This window comes from Macrotis lagotis, chromosome 1, assembly GCF_037893015.1.
Source record: "Macrotis lagotis isolate mMagLag1 chromosome 1, bilby.v1.9.chrom.fasta, whole genome shotgun sequence".
Classification (NCBI taxonomy): Eukaryota; Metazoa; Chordata; class Mammalia; order Peramelemorphia; family Peramelidae; genus Macrotis; species Macrotis lagotis.
Window position 1 is genome coordinate 183,290,370 of NC_133658.1, and position 21,161 is coordinate 183,311,530.

Consider the following 21,161-nt stretch of genomic DNA (forward strand, 5'->3'; position numbering starts at 1 on the left):
GATCATAGGAAGGGCTTTTACAAATGGAAAACCTGGACTTATTGTTGGACATGCTAGATGGCACGGCTAGGTGGTGCAGTGAATAAAGCACCCGCCCTGGAGTCAGGAGTACCTGGGTTCAAATCCGGTCTCAGACACTTAATAATTACCTAGCTGTGTGGCCTTGGGCAAGCCACTTAACCCCATTGCCTTGCAAAAAAAAAAATGGAGAGACATGCTAGATGGCACAGTAGATAGATTACTGAACCAGGGCTTAGAAAATCCTGAGCTTAGAGTTTTCTCTAGATGTTTACATTGGACAAATCACTTAACTCTGCCTCAGTTTCCCTATCCTTAAAATGAGGATAATAACAATATCTACCTCCCAGGGTTGTTATGAGGATAAAATGAAATATTTATAACATTTATAGTAGTAGCTATTGTTACTATCAGACAGCTGAAAAGGAGCCAGGGAAGGGAAATACATGAAAGATGAATGATAAAGAGAAAATATTTGCCAGAACAAGATCTTGGAAGGTATAAATAAGGTCAAAAAGTAGATGTTGCAGAGAAACTGATTTCATATTTTTGGGGGGAGAACTTCCTAAGAATTGCAATCAACTCAAAGTGAAAGAATTCACCTCAGGGATGCGGGGATTTTCCCAACACTTGAATTTATCAAAGAGACTGAATGTAATGCAGGGGATTATCATTCAGGCATAGGTTTGACAGAATAATCTGAGTTCCCTAATGATTCAGAGTATCCCTTAAACTGATTCTATGAATTAATTATTTTAGTTCTCCTCAATTATGACCTCATCTGCTCCTCTTTAATGTCCTCTAGTCTGGTTCCTTAATTACATTATCATATCATATCTAGTTATTTTACAGAGTTAGAAGGGACTTCTAGAAGTAATAAGAATTCCTTCCATAGCATATCCAAATGGTCCTTCCATATTTGCTTGAAGATCTCTGGAGAAAGGGATACCGCTACCTCTTGAGGGGGCTCATTTTGCTTTGAAATAAGTTTAATTATTAAGCTATGTTTTCCCCAAATGTCAAATCTAAACTTGATTATCATTCCTTCCCCACCATCTGAAGCACATTCATGCATCTATTTGTCAGTTTTCTCCTAAGTCTCTGTTCCAACCAAAATCAGTTATCCACATCATAATTGATTGAAGGGGAAATTTTCTTAATAGAGATATGATTTATTAAATAGCTACGGTGTTTTTCTCATCATTCTAGATATTTTCAAGACATTCTCAATCAGTTAAGATATACAATTTATATAGTGTCCTTGTTCAATATATTTCCTAGTGATCACTCAGAAGTGGAGATTTTGACCTTTTTCTAATCCAGAAAAATATAAATGCCTGAAGTCCTTTTCCTAGTCAAATATTGAGTATACAGTAGGACTTCATAAAACTGAAAGATGATAGAACAGTAAATTGATGTTGAAAGCATGAATCATTCATTTAGTGCTATGATTTCATCTATACAAGAATGATGGTTAGAATTAACTTTTCACAATGTCACCTTATCTCTTGATAAGTTTGAGCATTTATGAATTTATAGTCAAAGCAATGAGTCCAACCATTATGAAGTGTTGATTGTGATAATCGGTTGCTCCTAGCAATTGGCTACTAATTGCAGAATGTCTAAAGAAGAAAAATTTCATAGAATCATAAGATGAAGTAATACAGGATGCCTCAAGAATGAGTCTGAAGGGGGCAGCTGGGTGGCACAATAGATATGCACTGGCCCTGGAGTCAGGAGGATTTGAGTTCAAATGCAAAATCAGAACCTTAAGAATTGCCTAGATTGGGCAAATCACTTAACCCCCATTGCCTTGCAAAAAAACTAAAAAAAAAAATGAGTCTGAAAAAGGATAGGATAGTATAAGATGGAAAGCAAGCAAGAAAGAAGGGGTTTAAGTCCATGCCAAAAAACAAACTTTTCTTGAATCTTCCAAGATTTAAATATGTATTTGATACCTGGACCTAATGCTTCCTTTCCCCTTTTCTTACCAAAATTTACACTGTTATCATACTAAGTTTAAAGTATCAAACCATCCTGCACAGAGCAAGAGAATAGGAGGATATGGGTGAAGTCAACAGAGAAGCACAAAAGGCTTTTGAAGACTGATGGGAGTACATTGTCATTAATTATTCCACAACTGGTGAGGATAAATGAATATGAAATACATGCCACCGTTGAGAGTATGCAAAATGGAATAAGGTTTGTTGCCTGAAAACATTAGTGCCATATCTGAACTAGTATCATCATGTTTATCTCAAAAGCACCATGAGTTGAGTGTCTTTGGGAGGATGTGACAAAAAAGAAGGGTTATATTGGACTTGATCTTTAAAGGTCCAGTTTTCATATGCAAGAACTATCATGAAAAGAATGACCTGGATCAGGTCTAGTAACTGAATATAATTTTGAGAAATGAATTTTCCTGGAATGAACTTATAAAAATAAAATGTGGGTGAAATGGGTTCTTTTTCTTTTCTTTTTTTTAACAGATGTTTACTATAGATTCTTTAAATGGATTCTGAATCACTATTGACTACATAAACATATTTCTCTTTTTGTAGATGTTGCTCCTCAAAAGATAATTTAGCATGTAAATAAACATAGAGTAGGGAGGAGCCTCAAGAGACACTCTTTCACTCTACATTGCCAAGTTCAATGACTTTCAATTCAATTCAAATAATATTTTTGGTACCTACTTTGTGTCAAACCTAGTGCTACAAGACAAGATTAATATTTGTGACCTGAAGGTGTTTGCCTTCTACTTGGGCCATAACATTTTAATGGATAAAGAGATATACTAGTAACTGGGAAGTAGAGATGCCTCATGAAAAGTTTTCTGTAGAAGGAGACAGTTGGATTGAACATCAAAGCAGGAGAGGAGATGAAAGAAAATATCTAGACATGAGAAATAGCCTGGATACAGGAGTTAGGATGCCAATTCACAGAGCAAGAAAGCTAGTTGCAATAACAGTGTTCAACACCTATCACCTTAGTATTTAGTTCAAAATACTCTGAAAATGGTTTTTGAAAAATCATCTCTCAAATTTAAGTTTCCTTCTTCCAAGTAAGCAGAGTCTTCTTGAAATGATAACATTTGTACTTGTCAATGTACATGTCTCTTTATTTCAGTAAAGTTCACCAGATTTAATTAGGCCAAATTATTCTTGCGCATATACTGAACTTCCTTCTGGACTACATATTTGCAAATTAAGTACTAAAGAAATCCTGCTGAGTAGTTTGTGACAGATGGGAAAATCTCAATCATCATATCTTTTCTCTGTCACCCAAATGTTTCCACTATTGGCTCTCTTCCCTTGTTGGTAGTTCTGGGCATCTGGTCCTTTCTCTCCTTCTGCCATTAAGGAGAAAGGGACGCAGCAGATGTGACACTTGATGAGAGATCTTATGTCTGACAGGTTGCTCATGAACTACAGAAGTTTGTCATCTTGAATATACTTTCCATTTTTATTTCAATTTAAGTGCCATGAATATTTATTGGGTATATACTGTACAATTGTAAAGTTACCTGGGATCCTTCTTCCCTACCCACTTCTGTCCCTCAGAAAACAAGAAGAAAGTTCATTTGACATGATTGAGTCATTCCAGTTCCATTCTGATAGCTCTTATCATGATATACACTATATTTTGAGGATATTAAATGTATCAATTCCTAAATTCAGATAGAAAAACACCAATGAACAACCCTCACATGTTCTAGACATAGAACAGGGAAAGAATCCCAAGGAAATCTTGAATCTTCTGATCCTTCTCAACACTCAACCTGTCTTCTTATATCAAATAATTCACAACCCACCACTTCCACTGACCTTCCTGTTGGTGGTTCAACAAATCTCTGATGCAGCTTTTTCCCAGCCAAGTAAGTTTTTCTTAAATATGGGCTAGGATAGCAAAGAGAGATTTGGAACATTCTTTTTTAGAGAGAAAAAAATTTTAAAAAAATGTTCTTAGTAGATGATTCAATCACCTGGATGTCAGAACTGGGCCCAGGAACAGAAGGCACCAACAAGGGGCAGTTAGAGAGGGCAGAACTCTTAATTAAATTAAAATTTTGTTAAGGTGGACTTTTGGATATCAAAGGAGACCCCAGGCAGAACAGGTTCTGATAACAAGTAATTAAGTCCATAGGCAGACCAGTATAAAGTAAAGTAAAGAATAAAAGATAGCCCCTGGTTTTTTAAGTAGACCAGGGACAGAGGGTACTGATAAGAGGCCAGGCAAAAATAGTAATTAAGTAAAAGGACAAAAATGACCTGAGAAAGGCCAGAGGCAGAGGAGCAGTTAAAAATCGGAGCTTGTGATTTAGTCATAAGCTAGAGCAAGAGAGTACACAGAGCAGTTCAAAAATATGGAGGAACTCCTCAATAGCAGGTAATAACATTGCACAAAGTCACTTTGCACTCCTTTGTTAGGCTCTGAAAACCTACATGGAACTTGAATCTCCCTCTACCTCTTTTCAGTGGTGAAATCTATAGGGAGAACTTCTTTCTATACATTAAACAACAGAATCCCTACATCTTTTCTCCTTCTGGCCTGTAGCATCTCAATCTCTTGACAGATATCCAGTACTATGACAGTTATTGATGGAGATATGAGAGGAAATATAGTATAATAAAAACAACATAGTTTATGGATGAAGTGAGAAAATTAGAGTTCAAATCTAGCTTCTGACAACTTTCTAATTTTGTGTCCCTAGGCCAAGAGTTTAGCCTCTCTGTGCCTCAGTTTTTCCAATTGTAAAACAGGGATGATAACAATGTCTCTATCACAGGGACTAGTGAAAATCAAATAAGTCAATGCAGTTAATTCACTTTTTAAATCACTGTAACAATTCTTATTTGGGAAACATCTTGGTGTGGTATGGTATAGTATGGCACACATTCTAAATTCTAAAGTCAGAGGGTGAGGGTTTAAATCCTGCCGCTGATGACAGCTACTTGGAAATCACCCTGAACCTCCATTTTCCTAAAATCACGGAGATTAGACTACATGACCTCTGAGCCTCTTCCAGCTCTAGATTTATGGTTCTACAATATTACTTCAATCAAAAAGACTTTTCTTTAAGGTATTGTTGGGAAGACAGGACACAGGCACATGAAATCATCTTCCACAAGCAGAGTTCTGATCTGCCACTCCTGCTTAAAAACAACAACAAAAAATGTAACGTTGGTTGTTAGTTTTTTTCTTATATAATAAAAAACAAACTCCAGAGTTTGGCATTTCAGGCTTTCACAATCTTCTTTTAGCCTTCTTTCTGGTGTGATTTCATATCATATCTTGTGTATTCCAGATAACCCAGTTAGTTGCTGAATCAACCTAGCATTCTACCTCTAAAGACTTTGGCTTGGTAAAGAGACTGTCCCCTCTCTCATATCAGAAATGCACTCTTTTCTCCTTTTCACCTGCAAAAATCTTTAATATCCTTCAACACTTCAATCAGGGGGATTATTTATTATAGGAAGTTATTCATGGCCACTTTTTTGTTACTGTTGACCTCCACAAATTAACTGTTTTTTTTTAACAGTGCCTGATTATTTCTTGCCACTGTTAGATGTCAATGGAAAAAATGCCAGACCTGGAGTCAGAAAAATTCATCTTTTGAATTCAAATCTTGTCTCAGTTACTAACTAGCTTTTGATCCTGTGTAAGTCACTTAATCCTATTTGCCTTAGTTTCTTCATCTATAAAATGAGTTAGAGAGGGAAACAGCAAATGCTCTGAAATTTTTATCAAGAAAACCCCAAATGAGGTCAAGAAGAATCACAGGGATAACTGAAAACTAGCAAAATCACCTCAGCCAACAACAATAACATTGTTTCTCCCTCATCCCCTAAGTAAGCTCCAGGAGAGTGAGGATTTTAAATTATTTTTGTCTTTGTTTCTACTGCAGAACTTAAGTCTAGCATTTAAAAGGAGCAAGTTGAGTTCAATTGAATTGAATGATACATTCAGATAAAATGAATTGTTATCTGTTTATGTGCTAAAAGAACGGTAAAAAAAACACATGTGAAATGGATGGTCTGAAGTAGAGAAAGTAATATGGATTGCAGTGCTGGAGAAAGTTTTCTAGAGAGAGGTAGGGCTAGAGCTGCATCTTGAAGTACTGGGAAATTTTGACCAAACAGGAAGAAATGGAGTCTAGGCTCACGAGGAGGAATCTTTTAGATTATACTTTGGAGATGGCAGTGAATATAGAATATTTAGAGAAGAGCTTTTGTGTTGTGAATAAGAGTAAAGATGAATTTGGGTAAATAGATGAAGCAGATAGCAAGCATAAATCCTTAAAGGACAAGCAGTATAGTTTAAATTTGATTCTTTAGTAAATAAGGAGTCACTGAAGGTTTTTGAGCTTGACCTGACAGTGATAATGAAAGAGTTACTCAAGGATTATAATTTATAGATTATACTATGTATTATATAATTAATATTAAGGGAAAAGGAGTTTTAGCAGTATGCTATTATAATGATAAAGGTACAAAGCCACAAAAATCTGCAGTAGTTGTGGGAAAGGAAAGGAAAGGACAAACCTAAGAATCAATAAAACTTATTGGTATATTAAATATAGAGAATAAAAGATATAGATAAATCAAAAATGGCTTCAAGGTGACTGAGTAAATAGGTTATCACCACAGAAACAAGGATGGTAGGAGGGGTAACTGATAAAGAACAGAAAATTTGTCTTGGCAATTAGCTAGTATGCTGCCTCTTGCTGTAATTACACTCACCCCAACAAAATCCTTACAAGAAATTTAAACTATTTTTGTAGAACCAAAGATGAACAAAAACCATCCCTTTTATCATACATGACACAAACATAGAAATTCACTTAACCCCTGGAGAACCTAGCATCATCCTCTTTAATTATCCAGAAATAGATAGGGAATATATTATAGACTCAGGATTCTATGAATCTTTTAGATTTATTTCCATAAGAACCATCATCTTTCCTCTAGACACAACCACCATTCCAATTTGGGCTCATTTTTTTTTCCTGGATTATTGTTCAGACTTCTAAATGATCTTCCATGAGAACCAATCCATCTTCAAATGGTTGCCAGGTTATTATATCCTAAAGCACAATTATGTCCATGTTATTCCCTTGTTCAAGAAATGTTATCATTTACCTTTTTAAAAAAAATACAAAACTCACTATTTAGAACTAATAGCAAGTCATAATCTAGCCCCTACCTAACTTCTAAATTGAATTTGCATTATTGTTTCTAATTCCACCCACTTTAAAATTCTATCTAAATTAGTCCATGTGTACTTGCTATGCTTCATTTATGACATTACAGCTTCTACTTCAAACCTTTGCAAAAGTTACCACCATGACTAGAATAATCTCACATCCTCTGTGTCTCATGGAATATTGAATCCTTTTCAAGACTTAACTAATGTCTCCCAGCCACAAATTCTTTGGGTCTTGGTTCCTTATTTGTAAAATGAAGAGGTTGGACTAGATGACTTCTGAAATCTCTTGCAGTCCTAAATCTATGATTCTAATAACCCATTAACAAAGGGGGAAAGTGAGGACTAGGGAAGTAAAGCAACATGCCTAAGATTATACTGATGATATTTTTCATATTTGGGGATTTGAACAAACATAAGTTGTATGACCATAAATTTAGGGCTATGTTTTACATTGCACCCAATGCTAGCAAGGTCAATAAATTGTCTTAACACCTTATGTGTGAATAAATCTGTCAAATCTTTTTCGCTACCATGAGGTGGACAGCTGAACCACTAGACAACTGGTGGGGAGAGATCTCTGAAAGGGGGGGAGAGAAGAGACATCAAAAGGAAGTTATCAAATACTTGTCTAATTCACAATTTGGCCAAAGGTCAGCCCCAACTGGTCAGACCATCTGTTTATATTTCTGTGAAATGGAAAGTTTCATCCATTTTTTTTTATTGACTGGGAGAATGGATTATAACTCCAGTGTCAAATCTCTTCCTTACATATGTAAACCTCTTTTAAAGCAGGATATTATTCTCTAGACAATATGGTAGTTATTTTACTAGGTCATCATTCTTGGGCAATCAGAATATTTATTGCTTTCATTGATAATAAATACTCCCCCATATTGAACTAAGGGTGATGGTAGAGAAATTTAAAAGAATGAAAATAGATAAACTTGTCCATTTTTTCTTTTCACAAGATGAATATGATGTTTCAGAGTTGTTAAAAGCTTCCATAAAGAAAATTCATTGCCTTGACAAATAAATTTTCTTGACAATTGACACTCTAAAAAATGAAAAATGAAAAAAATACTCCCCCTCCTCAGTAGTACATTCTTCCAACAAAAGACTGCTTCCTTGATGGAGCAGGATGACTGGCACATCTGGAGGAAAGATAGGAAGTCAAAACCCCTGTTTTGCTAAAGAATTTAACTGAATGAACTTAAACAGAAAAGAGCTTTTTTTATTTTGAAATGACATATGTCTTTCTCTTTTCCTGTGCATTTTTACTTAACGGTCTTCTGACCATTATCTAAGTTTTTTTCTTCATCAGCGTAAGAAGTTTGGGAGTTGTAAAAAGTTAGCTGTTGCACAAATAATAGCAATTGTCCTCTGACAAAGGAGACCATGTCCTTCAACTTCTTTGTACAATAATCAAATGGCATTTATTAGGTTCCCATGTAGAGAAGGAAATGGGCTTGGATATCAAGATATTTTAGATGGCTGTTACATCAGTGTTTGGGCTATCTCAGGGGTGGATGTCAGAGGACAATGGTTCTCAATACCAAATTAAAGGAAAAAAGAAAGATGGTGGTAACTATATTCATGCAAGTGCATATAAACAATTAGACATTCAGAAAATAACCCAGAAACATACTTGCTTACTTCTGTGGATTGTGTAATACCTTTTTCAAAAGAGATTAGGAGGCAGTGGTGGCTTCACAATGTCCAATTATACTGGCATTGTGACTTCTACAAAGCTTGGCATTATATAACAGCTCACTAAGCCTTAGAAATCCTACCTATGTTAAAAATGCCAACTCCAGAAGCTCCAACCAATGGTATGGCACTTGAGGATTAACCTAGTTTGCTTTCTTGAAGTAACTTCTGATTCTAGGTGATTATAAATCCTGCGTCTGATCAGTGTCAATCATGATCTTTAAACAGATTTCTTCTTTATCCTTCTTGCCTAGATCAGATATAAATGACTATGACTCATTTTCTGGGTCATCTGGATCCTTATTCTTACCTACAGAAGACAATGATGTTCTTCTGACTTCAAAGTCAAGGCTCTTTCTACCATGAATCTACTTAGATGCATTTTTAACAAAGATGATATGGCCCAAGATTTAAAGAGCATGCTTTGGGTGATAATATGGCTAATTTCACATTAGATTTCAACAAAAGAAAAAATAGAGATAAGCTTTATTGAGTGCAAATTACTGTATGTCTCACTAGGTCAAGTTACTTAAGACATAATCTAGTAAAATGAAGGATTTGAACTAAATAATCCACAAAATCTCTTCGAATGTTTGTACTTCATTTTCACAGAAGACAAGATATCAGGGAAGTGATGTCATGACAAGCCCTGACAAGCATGTAAAGGGGATTTGAGTGAGGGGGTACTGTGCTAGGTAACTAACCTCATTTTCCCTCCAGAGTCATCTGGGTCCAGTGACCAGACATGAATCAGAACAATTGGAGATGGCCCTTGATGTAAATCAATTAGGGTTAAGTGACTTGCTTAAGGTCACACAACTAGTAAGAGGCAAGTGACTGAGGCTGGAATTAAACTCCTGTCCTCCTGACTCCAAGGCCAGGGCTCTATGAATTTATTCTGAATTTTTTCATACCAAGTTAATATCTATTTGAGTTCCATTTTTCAGGGTAATTCACCCTCATCCTTTCTATGCCCCATGAGGAATAAATAGCACATGAGTATCTTAGGAATCAAGGCCAATATTCTTAATTTTATGGGGCACAGATTTTCCTGAGAACAGGGAGAAGAAAAGCCAAGGAGAAGGAGAACTGTCAACTGCAATGATCAAATGAGATGGAAAAATCTTATGGAAACTGCTACCAAATAATTTCTTGAACATCATAGATGAAACATTTTGGATCCGCAAGGTCATTAGCTTATGGTGCAAAGGTTTATTTTTACAGTTTTGACGTACCCCATGGAATGTTTTTGTTCCTAATTTAGAGCAGTTGTCTCAAAAGGTTCCAAGTCTGAGAGAGTGGGAGCCAGTCTCTTTTTAGCTTCCACACAGCTTGTGATCCTCAACAAGCCAAAGTCCACCCTGGTAAAGTCACTAAATCAAAGTTTGTTAAGCCAAGTCCGCAAAGCCTGAGGGCAGAGTTGTTCTTGTGGATTATTGGAAGGCTCCCATCTCCCTCCTGCTTTCCCTCTACCTAGGGGAAAGTTACTTATTTCCATAAGTCTTCTGCATATATTTGAACCTTCATTTGCATAAATTTGTCTTTTCAGTTAAAAAATTCCTAACTTCGAAAGTGAAATGAAGGAATAATGACAATCCATTGAAATCTTACTCAAAATAAGTTGCTGTTGTTCAGTGATCCCATTTGGGGTTTTCTGACAAAAATATTGGAGTGGTTTGCTATTTCCTTCCCCAAGCAAACAGGTTTAAGCTGACGTGCCCAGTCACACAGTTAATATCTGAAACCAGATTTGAACTCAGAAATTTCAGGTCTGGCACTATTCATTTTTCCATCTAGCTGCCTTAAGATGAATACTCAAAGCCTATTTAAAAAGTCAGTCTTTGGGGAAATGGGTGAGTTTGCTGAAGGAATCCTGTTTACTCATAAATAGGATAATTAAAGATACAAAATATATGTGATAGTCTGTGGGAGTCCTAAGATACTCAGAATCACACATTTTCAACTGTTCAGCTGATAGCTTTAATTTAAAGTTCTTGTCAGATGACTCCTTTCCAGGGCCCAAATATGTCTTATGTCATAGATATATATGATCTATGAGATATATAATTCCTGTCAAATGCAAATTGCATAGACCCACAAAAAAAGTTAAAAGAAGATGCTGAGCTTATATTTTATGCTGTTATCCTGATAATGTTTTCTTACCAGCAAAGTTTCCAAGTCATGAAAAAAGATTTAGTCTTTTTTTAAATTATTATCCCCCCCTCCAAATAAGTCTCCCAAGTTCTTGATTTATATCAAGGGCACCATTCTCTTTCCAGACATTCAGGTTTTTAACCTGTGTAATCTTTGAATCTTTACTATCTTTCATTTACCCCCATCTAATATTGAATAAAATGTTGATTTAACCTCCCCAGTATAACTATCTATTTCCTTCTTCATTTACACAACTACGCAAATCCAACTTTACATGACTTCTTGCTTAAACTATTGTTCATACCTTTCCTGTTGCTCTCCTGGTCATTAGTTGCACCTCTCTCAAATCCATCTTCCAATCATCAAAAATTGATATGGTTTCATAATCTCATTAATTTGCAATGTTTTACCAATAATGCAAATTACAACCTAGCTGGCTTGATCATCCTGTTTGCCTCTTGTCCATGGGTTCTACCCAATGTGCTAGAGACCCTCCTTGAATTCCCTAGAATTTAGGAAGGTACAAGCAGAGTCCTCTAGCTATTAATCTGGTCTACTTCTCAATCTTTTGCCACATGGTCAGTCCAAATTCATTTGATACAAAATTCTTTTATGAAATCATTCACTCCTGTGCTTCTGGAATAAACTTTTCCATTGCTTTCTCAATAAAATTTACTTTTAATTCTTCAGAGATGACTGAATTCCATATCTTTTGGTCATGCAATCACAGTAGAATATAACTTGAGGCAGCTAAAATGTATAATTGAAAGAGGGCTAGACTTTGAGAAAAAAAATTCTGAATCTAAATCTTGTCTCAGACACTTAGCTGCACAAACCTGTGCAAGTCACTTAAAATATAAATCCCTCAGTTTCCTTATTGAAAAATGGTAATAGGAATAGAACCTATATGTCAGGGTTGTTATGAGAATAAGATGGGTTATTTTAAAGTACCTTACAAACCCTAAAAAACTATATAAATGCTAACTATAATCATCATCATCATCATCATCATTGGAACTATCAAGGGAACTATGCAATTTCTCAGAGACAAGTCAGTACAATCTGAGGCCAGGTCACTATTCACCTGTAATGTCAGCCCCAGGTGCGCTCATATCCACATTCTATAGGACTCATATCATTTGTGATTAGAAAATAAGTACCACCCAACAATACCACCTCTTGCTTCCTCAAACCTTTCTGGGGTAGGAGTTGCCTAAATCATCACACATGCACATGGAAATTTGTGCAATAGATATTTTTCATCCACTTAGTCCTTCTTGAATGGATGGTAAAGTCAGACTCTTGAACTTTGATATATCTCTTCCAGAAGACTCTTCCATGTTACAAGGTTTAATGCACTCAGCACAATATCAACCACTGTCAGGAGTGTGTAAAGGACCTCACCTTTGACAATCAATCTTCGGTTTGGTCTTTCTTTGCTGGACTTCCTCCATAATAGTGACAAACACTTTTGACTAACAGATATTTTCCTATCTTATGTTTTATTTCATGGTTTTTGTCTGAAAAATATTGAATTAGGATTATTTTATCTGTTATATCTTCCAGAGATTGTTAAATGATTTCAGTATTTAGATGGAAGAAACTTTGCTGGAAAAAAGTCATTAAGATAGCATCAAATGCTTATATACTCCAAAAATAACAAAAAAAAAAATAGGACCTATCTTTTAGTCAACTGTGAAATAGTAATGATGAGGTGGATTGTTAAATATCACTTTTTTTGATCCTTTAGTTATTATTCCTTACTAATACCCTCATTGAGGATACTCTGGAATTTGTGCGTAAATGATTCTTTAAGTTTTTTGTTTGTTTGTCTAAGTAGAATGGTATACTATAGGTCAGTAGTTATTTATCTTCTCCTAGTTAATACCTTCTTTTTGAATTATCAAAGTATCAGATTTTTTCTTTCGCAATTGATATTTTACTCCTCTTTTGAAATCTATTTAACCCTCAAACTTCTTACAATTGTGTCTCTTCTACATAAATTTATTCTAATCTGACTACTTTTTATTTTTATTCTCTTTGATGTCATTTCTAGTTCTTCAAAAGAATGTCTGGCACTATGATATTAAGGCCCAAATTGTTGGTTCCATTGCTTTGAATGATATGTCATAAAAATTTCTGTAAGCCTTTTCCAAATTTCTTCTTGCTTTCTTCCTTCAATTGATGTTCTTAAATGTCCTTGGGATGATTTAGATGGATTTTTAGCTAAACTTCCTTTAAAATTGGGCCTTTTATTCACTTCTCTCTGCTTTATGAGACAGTGCCAGCGATAATTATCTATCATCCATCTTCATAAAATTTTATAAATGACATATGCAAAACAAAGATTTTAACCAATATTTTTATCTTTCATTTTTTTCTTGGCAGGCAAGTCTCTATGATCAGTAATGAAATATTTAAACCACTTGTGAGTTTCTTCAGATTTATGTTCTAATGATTGACATGGCTTAAAAACTTAAATTCATTTGTATAATAATAAATATTTTAGTTATGATGTCATTTTTGTTATCCATTTTCAATTTTGATTTCAAATTACTTGTTTAGGATTGAATTTGTTTTCATTCTTTTCTTACTACCAATCTTTCTCTTCAAAATTTATGAATTTTGAGCTGAGGTTTAAGATCATGATCTGACTACATACAAACAGTAGATGCAGAGATACCTATCAGATAAATAATAAGCATCAATGTGTCTATTAAAAATACTTTCACATCTATTTTTGGCAAGGTTGTTTGATCTCATCATATCCAGTGCCTATCAACTATTTTCTTTTATATAAATTCATGATATGAAAAATGTAAACATTTACATCTACAAATCTTTGGTCCCCGTCACTCAATCTTCATAAATGATATTGGGGTTTATTCATAATATATGGTGACATATTTTGGGGGGGTTTATCAAGATCTGAAAATATTTTTTCGTGTTATTTATCCTCTGAAACCAACATTGGTTGATTAAATAATATTGATAAGCTGCAAATATTTTCATGGTTCTTTTGGAAAGACATTAATACTGCAATAGAGCAACAAATAGTCTATGAGACAATGTTTCTTGTGGCCTTGGTGTACTTCATTTTCTGACTCTTGTAATATTTTGCATTTGCTCTATAAGCTATAGAATCTAACCATCACATTTCTGGGTACAGTAAAGTTTGGATGATAACCTGTGAATTTTGCCTATTTTCTCTTTGTTCTCTAATTCCAGTAGTGCCAAAAACTTCTCTGCTGTGGTTTCTTTAAATATAGTATCTAAAATTTGAATCCAAGTACTCTTATTCCAAATCTAAAATTTTATGATGCTCTTGTGCTTTTTTAGTGTTTTTTTTTACCTCATTTTTTACTATTTGTACTCTTTGTCGCCTCTCCTAACTGCCTGTATACTAGTCAACCAGCTTTTGGTAATTCTGAAATTTCTGTCCTGTGTAATTTGTTACTCTTCTTAATGACTTCGTTTTTTGACCTTAACCTGGTGTTTTCAGTTGCTACTTCATTTCTGTTTCAAGTTTTGGCAAGCTGGGTCCTTTTCTATAAAAAGTATTGCTATTGGGTACTACTGAGTATGAGTCTTCCCTGACCCTCCCAGGTTTGGTTGCCCCTACTGATCTTTAACCCCTGACTTTCTACTTTCATAATTGTTTTCAGTATCACTAGTATACAATAAGCACATTGTTATTATAACTCAATCTGCACACGGTTATTGAATGTCTCCCCTGGGTCCAATACTTAGCTAGGTCCTGATACTAAACATGATATTTTAACTGCAGTACACAAGGGAACATATTCATTCACAAATTCAGAGATTGGGAACTAATTAGATGTTCTAAATGGATACATGATATGGCAGATAGTACCCCATCAAATCTAGCCCAACCTACACATTGTACTTGGTGGGGAGGAGATAAAGAGACTTCTCAATTCTTCTCCACTTTTTGTCATCAGATTGGTATTTTCTACATATCTGAGATTGTTGATATTTCACCTGGCAACCTTAATTTCAGTTTTTGATTTATATAGACATCCATTTTTGCATGATATATTCTATATATGCCAAATAAATAAAAGGACAATAAACCACCTTGCCAAATTCCTTTCTAAAGCTTAAACCACTCAATTATTCTATATTAGATTCTAACTGTTGTTTCTTAGCCTTAATACTTTTCTTGGGAGATAAATTAGATGATATGGTACTCCCATCTCTCTGAGGATTTGTCACATTCTTTTGTGATCCATACAGTCAAAGACTTTAGCATAGCCAATGAAGCTGAAGTAGATTTTTTTTCCTGAAACTCCTTTGCTTTCTCCATAATCCCATTTTCAATTTGGTCTCTGGTTCTTTTGCCTCTTTGAAAACCAGCTTCCTCTTCTGGAAAGTCTCAGTTTACATATGACCAAAGTCTAACTTCTAGAATCTGAAGCATAACCTCACCAATATATGCAATGACTAAAATGCTCAAAAGTTTGAAAAATTTTTGGTATTGTCCTTCTTTAGGATTGGAATGTAAACTGATATTTTCTAATCTAGCATTGTCTTTTAGAATTTTAAGTTATTCAGCTGGAATTTCATCATCTCCACCAATCCTATTGCTAGCAATGTTTCCTGTCAACAAGCAATCATAACTTCCTGAAATTTCTGTGAAAACTAAGTTTGCTACAAGGGAAATGAACATGCAAATGGAGCCCAAGAGTTTTTAATCCATACAAAAGTTTGAATGTGTATTACAGCAAAACAAAGGAAAGAGGAAGAAATAATTCCACCTAAAGGGTCATGGTGTTGGAGGAGGAAAAAGCACAGTAAAGATGAAAAAAGAATAAAGCCTCTCCCAAATGAGAGGAGCAAGGTAATAACAAAAGCTCCATTCTTTCCCCTTGGGAACTGCTAGACTATGAAATTAATATGTTTGCATTGTTTCAGAGTCCCAGATTTACAAGCAAATTTTCTAGTTTTCTACAGACTGGAGACCTGTCTTGATTCCCAAGAACACATTGGGAGTTCAGTTTAGATACAAGCAACAAATTATGTCAGCATTAATGGTTGAGGTTGGGAGTTGATGGATTTGTCATTGATATAGCCAGGGCTTCCTGTATGATATGGGTCCAGTGTTTCTGGAAAAAATGGCAACTCAAAAAAGACAAGTTTCAGTAGAACCCTTAAAAATCCTTGACATTCCTAAAGCACCCTGGATTTCATTCTCCAAGATGTTTGACTCTGGATTAGTAATCACACCATGTGGTTGTTGATGTTGTTAAGACCTTTCTTGTTCTTCTATGCATTTTTTACCACATCTTAATCCCTTCTACTTTTTTTAAGTCCTTTCCATTTTCTGTCTTTTATCATGTTCATTTTTGCAGGACACATTCTCTTCATATCTCTTGTTTTCATAAAGAGATTTCTTGTCTTTCATATTGTTTATTTCAATAAACCTTGTTTTTTAAAATCTCTCCTGGCTATTCTCTGGAGTTTTGCATTCTTTTGACTATCTCATTCCCTGTCTCCTTTTCCTTCCACTTTCTGTCTTTCTTCAGGTATTTGCAAAGCCTCATCAAGCCATTTTGCTTTCTTGCTCTTCATTTTCTTTTTTTTTAAGGCAAATGGGGTTAAGTGGCTTGCCCAAGGCCACACAGCTAGGCAATTATTAAGTGTCGAGACCGGATTTGAACCCAGGTACCCCTGACTCCAGTGCCGGTGCTTTATCCACTGCGCCACCTAGCGGGCCCCATTGCTCTTCATTTTCTTTGGAATGTTTTTCATTTTGCTTGTACAATATTGCTAACTTCTGTTTATTGTTCTTCAGGCATTCTACCAGATCTAATACCTTAACTCTATCCATCACTTCCATTTCTTATTTATAAGGGAAATTATTTAGGGCATACCCATATTGTCTGATTTAACTCTTTTATTATTATTATTATTAATTTTGAGAAATACTTCATTTTCCCTAATACCTTGGAAGATGGAGAGTTATTCTTCCAATTCTATTATCTCCTTTGCTAGGAAGGAGATCGGCCTGCATTTCAGTAATAAAGAAAACATCATTTGACTGAGGCAAAAATATAACACTGCAGATTTTGTTAAGGTTACTCCTCTTTAGACTGGCTAATAAAGAGATCCTTAGTCTTTTTGTTTTTCTTACCAGGAGGCAGATCTCTGTGCATGGTTATAATACACTAATGCATGGATATAACTTATGGGAGGCATGAAACACATGTACAACTTCACTGTTTTATATACACATACATAACAATATGAGTACAGATATACACATGTATATAATCGCATTAATAATTCTCTTTTATGAAGGCAGGATGGTGAACTGAGCACTATTTGAATGTTTTCATAGAATTACATAATCTTGAAGTTTAAATAACAAAAAATCCTTCAAGAGATCCATGCATATGCATGATGTGACTGCCATCTAAAAGTGTCATTTACTACATCTTCAGGCATATGCAACTGGATCAATAATAAAACTAGGGCACATTTTCCAGTCACATCATTAGTGGCAAGATGAGAATAAAGAACCATTGTGAGGAATGAAGGGCTTTGTTGGTCTTCATAGGGTGTGGAGGGGGCTCCTTTGAAATCTATTACAAAGGGGGAATGGCCTCAGTCAATCACAAAACTGGGAGAGTTCTCCTAATCCCATTCCAAAAATGACCAACTAGATTAGAAGAAACTACTCCTTAACTGGTCAAAAGTAACCTAGTCTTGACTTTCTCCTTTGCACATGCTCAAAGAGATCTTTCTGTTCTTGCTCATTAGTATAATGAGCAGGGTGGGAAAAAATATAGGAACCAATGTATCAATTAGATTTGTGACCCCAGCCTATGATTAGCATGAATGGGTCAGGAACAAAGTCTTTCAAAGTGCATAAAAGAGCTTGTATGTTGGGATTTCCCCGCCCCTCTCTCTGACCATGAGAGAGGTGTGCTATTTTGTTAAGATATCTTAATAAAAACCATTTTAATCACTCTGAACTAAGTATTCTTGAGCCATTTATAACACTAGGAATCCTAATTCTGACTACAAAGTAATTTTCTAGTACATTACCTACAACAAGAATTAGAAACTAAATGAGGTTTCTGTTTAGTTCTCAATTATCTAAAAAAAATCAAGTAATCAATACTCTCCTTTCCCTAAGCATTTTGATGAATCAATGTTTAACTGTGGGTAGATATTTGGGAAAATTTTGGTCCATAATTTGAAGATCAAGCTTCATGTCCTTGTTCAAAAGGAAGATTTTTTTAAGAGAACAAATGAGAAATTAAAGAATAATTTTGGATGCATAAATTACAATTGACTTTGGAAAGAATAATTGACTTCTCAGAGGTGTAAGTCAACAGGGAGCTGTCAAGCTAGATGAGTTTTTACACATTTCAAAGAGAAGGAAGATATTTAAATGCTAAATTTAGCTGGCAGAGACATAATACACACACATGAGAACCTCAATGATATTAGCGCCATAGAATTTTTTTCTATCCTGTCCATTCTGCTAATCTAATAGTCTTATTTAGGCTCACATAAGAACCTCCTTTGAGAACACACATGAGAACATCAATGATATTAGTTCCATAGAATTTTTTTAAATCCTGTCCTTTTAAGTCCTTTTAAATCCTGCTAATCTGTCTTATTTAAATTCCATTTTCTACAACAATGATATATGTTATAGATTGTCCCTAAATGACAAAATCAATTGATTTTGATTCTTTGATAAGCTGGTTTCCACAAAAGGTAGAGAATGAAAGTTTTATATTATAGAGAGGTTTTTTTTTAAAGAAATGAATTGAGATGTCAAGCCAGAGAGTCCTGTTTCATTTATACACAACAAAAAATAACAACAAAAGGTGGACTTTTAACAAGGTGACCTATGAGTTTGGGTCAAAGTTTTCTTGACATGTGTCAAAACATCAAGAAGTAAACAAAAAAAAACCCAAAACAAAAGAAAAATAAAAAAGAAGTAAACTAAATAAAGCAAGTAAGTTACCAAAAAAGAAATAAGGAAAAAGTAATCTTCATAAGAAATTTTCTTCTCTAAAGATTTTCAATTATGTGAACTCTTTTGGTGGGGGGAAGGGAAAAGTTGGTAGAGGGATGAGCAAGCAAAAACAGCATTGTATACAATGAAGAAATTCTGATGGGTAAGAGCATTCCAGAGCAAATCTCCAAAGGAGTAACTTTTTTTTAAATACCTATAGCTAGAATTCCAAAAAAGAGACAATGCTGGTAGCCACAAGTGTCTCCAGAGTGGTTTGAAAGCCTAATAAGAGATGTGAAGGATGCCTATACTAAAATTAAATAACAATTTTATTCATATTAAATCAAATTCATATTTTTATTAATAAAAATAACAAAAGGAGAATAGATAGCTTAGAATAGAAACTAGAAAATCATAATGTCATTGTGAAAGTTTTGAAAAAAGGAATGGAGGAGATAGAATTTTAAAATTCAATAATACAATAAAAAATTAATTAATGTAATTTTGTTTACGTTGCAGTCATTTCCATTTAATCACTGATTTTCCTAAAATATAGTTCTACTCAATAAACTCCAGTGACTTCCTATTGTCTTGAGAAGCAAATACAAAATGCACATTCAAAGCCCATCATAACCTATTTCTGTACTTCCCTTTCCAGTTTTCTTGAACTTTACTCCATCTGATGTACTCTTTAATCCAGTGATTAGCTGGATTAAAGTGAATCAACTTTTTGCTGATTCAAAAACAGGAAAAATCCATCTCTCAGTTCCTGGCACTCTCTGGCCCTCTCCATTCCTTTCTCTACCAGACTCCTCACTTTGCTGGCTTCCTTTAGTTTCTGACTAAAATCACAATTGGTACAGAAAGCCTTCCCAATCCCTTTTTAATTTCAGTGCCTTCTCTCTGTTCATTATTTATTATATATCATGTATATAGCTTGCTTTGTTCTATTTGTTTGCTTGTTGTCATCCCTGCTAGATTGTAAGCTCCTTAGGTCTTTTGTCTTTTTTTAAATTCCCATTACTCCCCACAGTGCCTGGTTCATGGTATTTTACTGATTGATTCATTTCTCCATAATTTTTCCACACTGATTACTTTTACAACAACAAAAAACAAAACAATTAAGCACAATCATTTGATAAGTTATAGAGCAATTCTTAACTGAAAGATAATAAAATAAAGTCACCTTTCTAAACCCTTCCTAGAAAAAAGACTGTCAACTAGAATTGTGGGATAACACATATGAAGACTTCTGACTAGAGCTTACCAAACCTCCAGCTTGAGTTTTCTTCCAAGCCACTAATAATTAGAAGGTAGAGTTGCCACTCCACTACTAGACTGAGGAGAGAGGGAATGGATTAAAACTGCTCTGTGAAACTCTCCATGGTCATAGAACAGTCTGGAAGAAAGGGGAAGTTGAGAAGACCGGAAGAACTTTGTGTCTGCCTGAAGGAGATAAGGGTGTGTGGGGTAGCTCTACTCCAACTTCCATTTTCCTCAAAATAACTGAAGTTGGGGAAGCTAGGTGGCACAGTGGATAGAGCACCAGCCCCAGAGTTAGCAGTACCTGAGTTCAAATCTGACCTCAGACACTTAATGATTACCTAGCTGTGTGGCCTTGGGCAAGCCACTTAACCCCATTTGCCTTGCCAAAACATAAATAATAAAATAAAAATAACTGAAATAATTTCTTTAGATTTCAAAAACCATGAATTTTTGGTTTATCCTCCACTGGGAGAGGCGGAGTCTTGGGATAAATAGAGATGACAGGGATTTTGCCAATTTAGAAGAATGTTCCAGATAATATTTCAAGAGTTCTTGAGATTGAATTGGATGAGAGGGAGAGTTCAGTCGTTGGAAGGCTGAAGAATGATCATAAGGTGTGCCAAGACAGGGGTAACCTATTCACAGGTAACCAGAGTGCTCTCTAGCAGCCAAATAATATACTATACTTGGAATTTAGTAAGTTAAAAAGTTTTAAGTTTTTATTATCTGCCAGGCACTGTGTTAAACACTAGGAAATAAAAGCAAAAAGAGAGACAGTTCCTACCCTCATGTAACCCACATTCTAATAAGG

The 21,161-nt window shown here is 34.9% G+C and overlaps 1 long non-coding RNA gene across 1 annotated transcript in view; it reads right to left on the reverse strand.

The window, feature by feature from the left end:
- Nucleotides 1-20,460, reverse strand: part of LOC141514874 (uncharacterized) — a 72,107-nt gene extending 51,647 nt beyond the window's left edge. The window contains exon 1 of the long non-coding RNA XR_012476136.1: nt 20,352-20,460. This is a non-coding gene — a long non-coding RNA (uncharacterized LOC141514874). The remainder of the gene's footprint in view (nt 1-20,351) is intronic.
- Nucleotides 20,461-21,161: the final 701 nt, after the last annotated feature.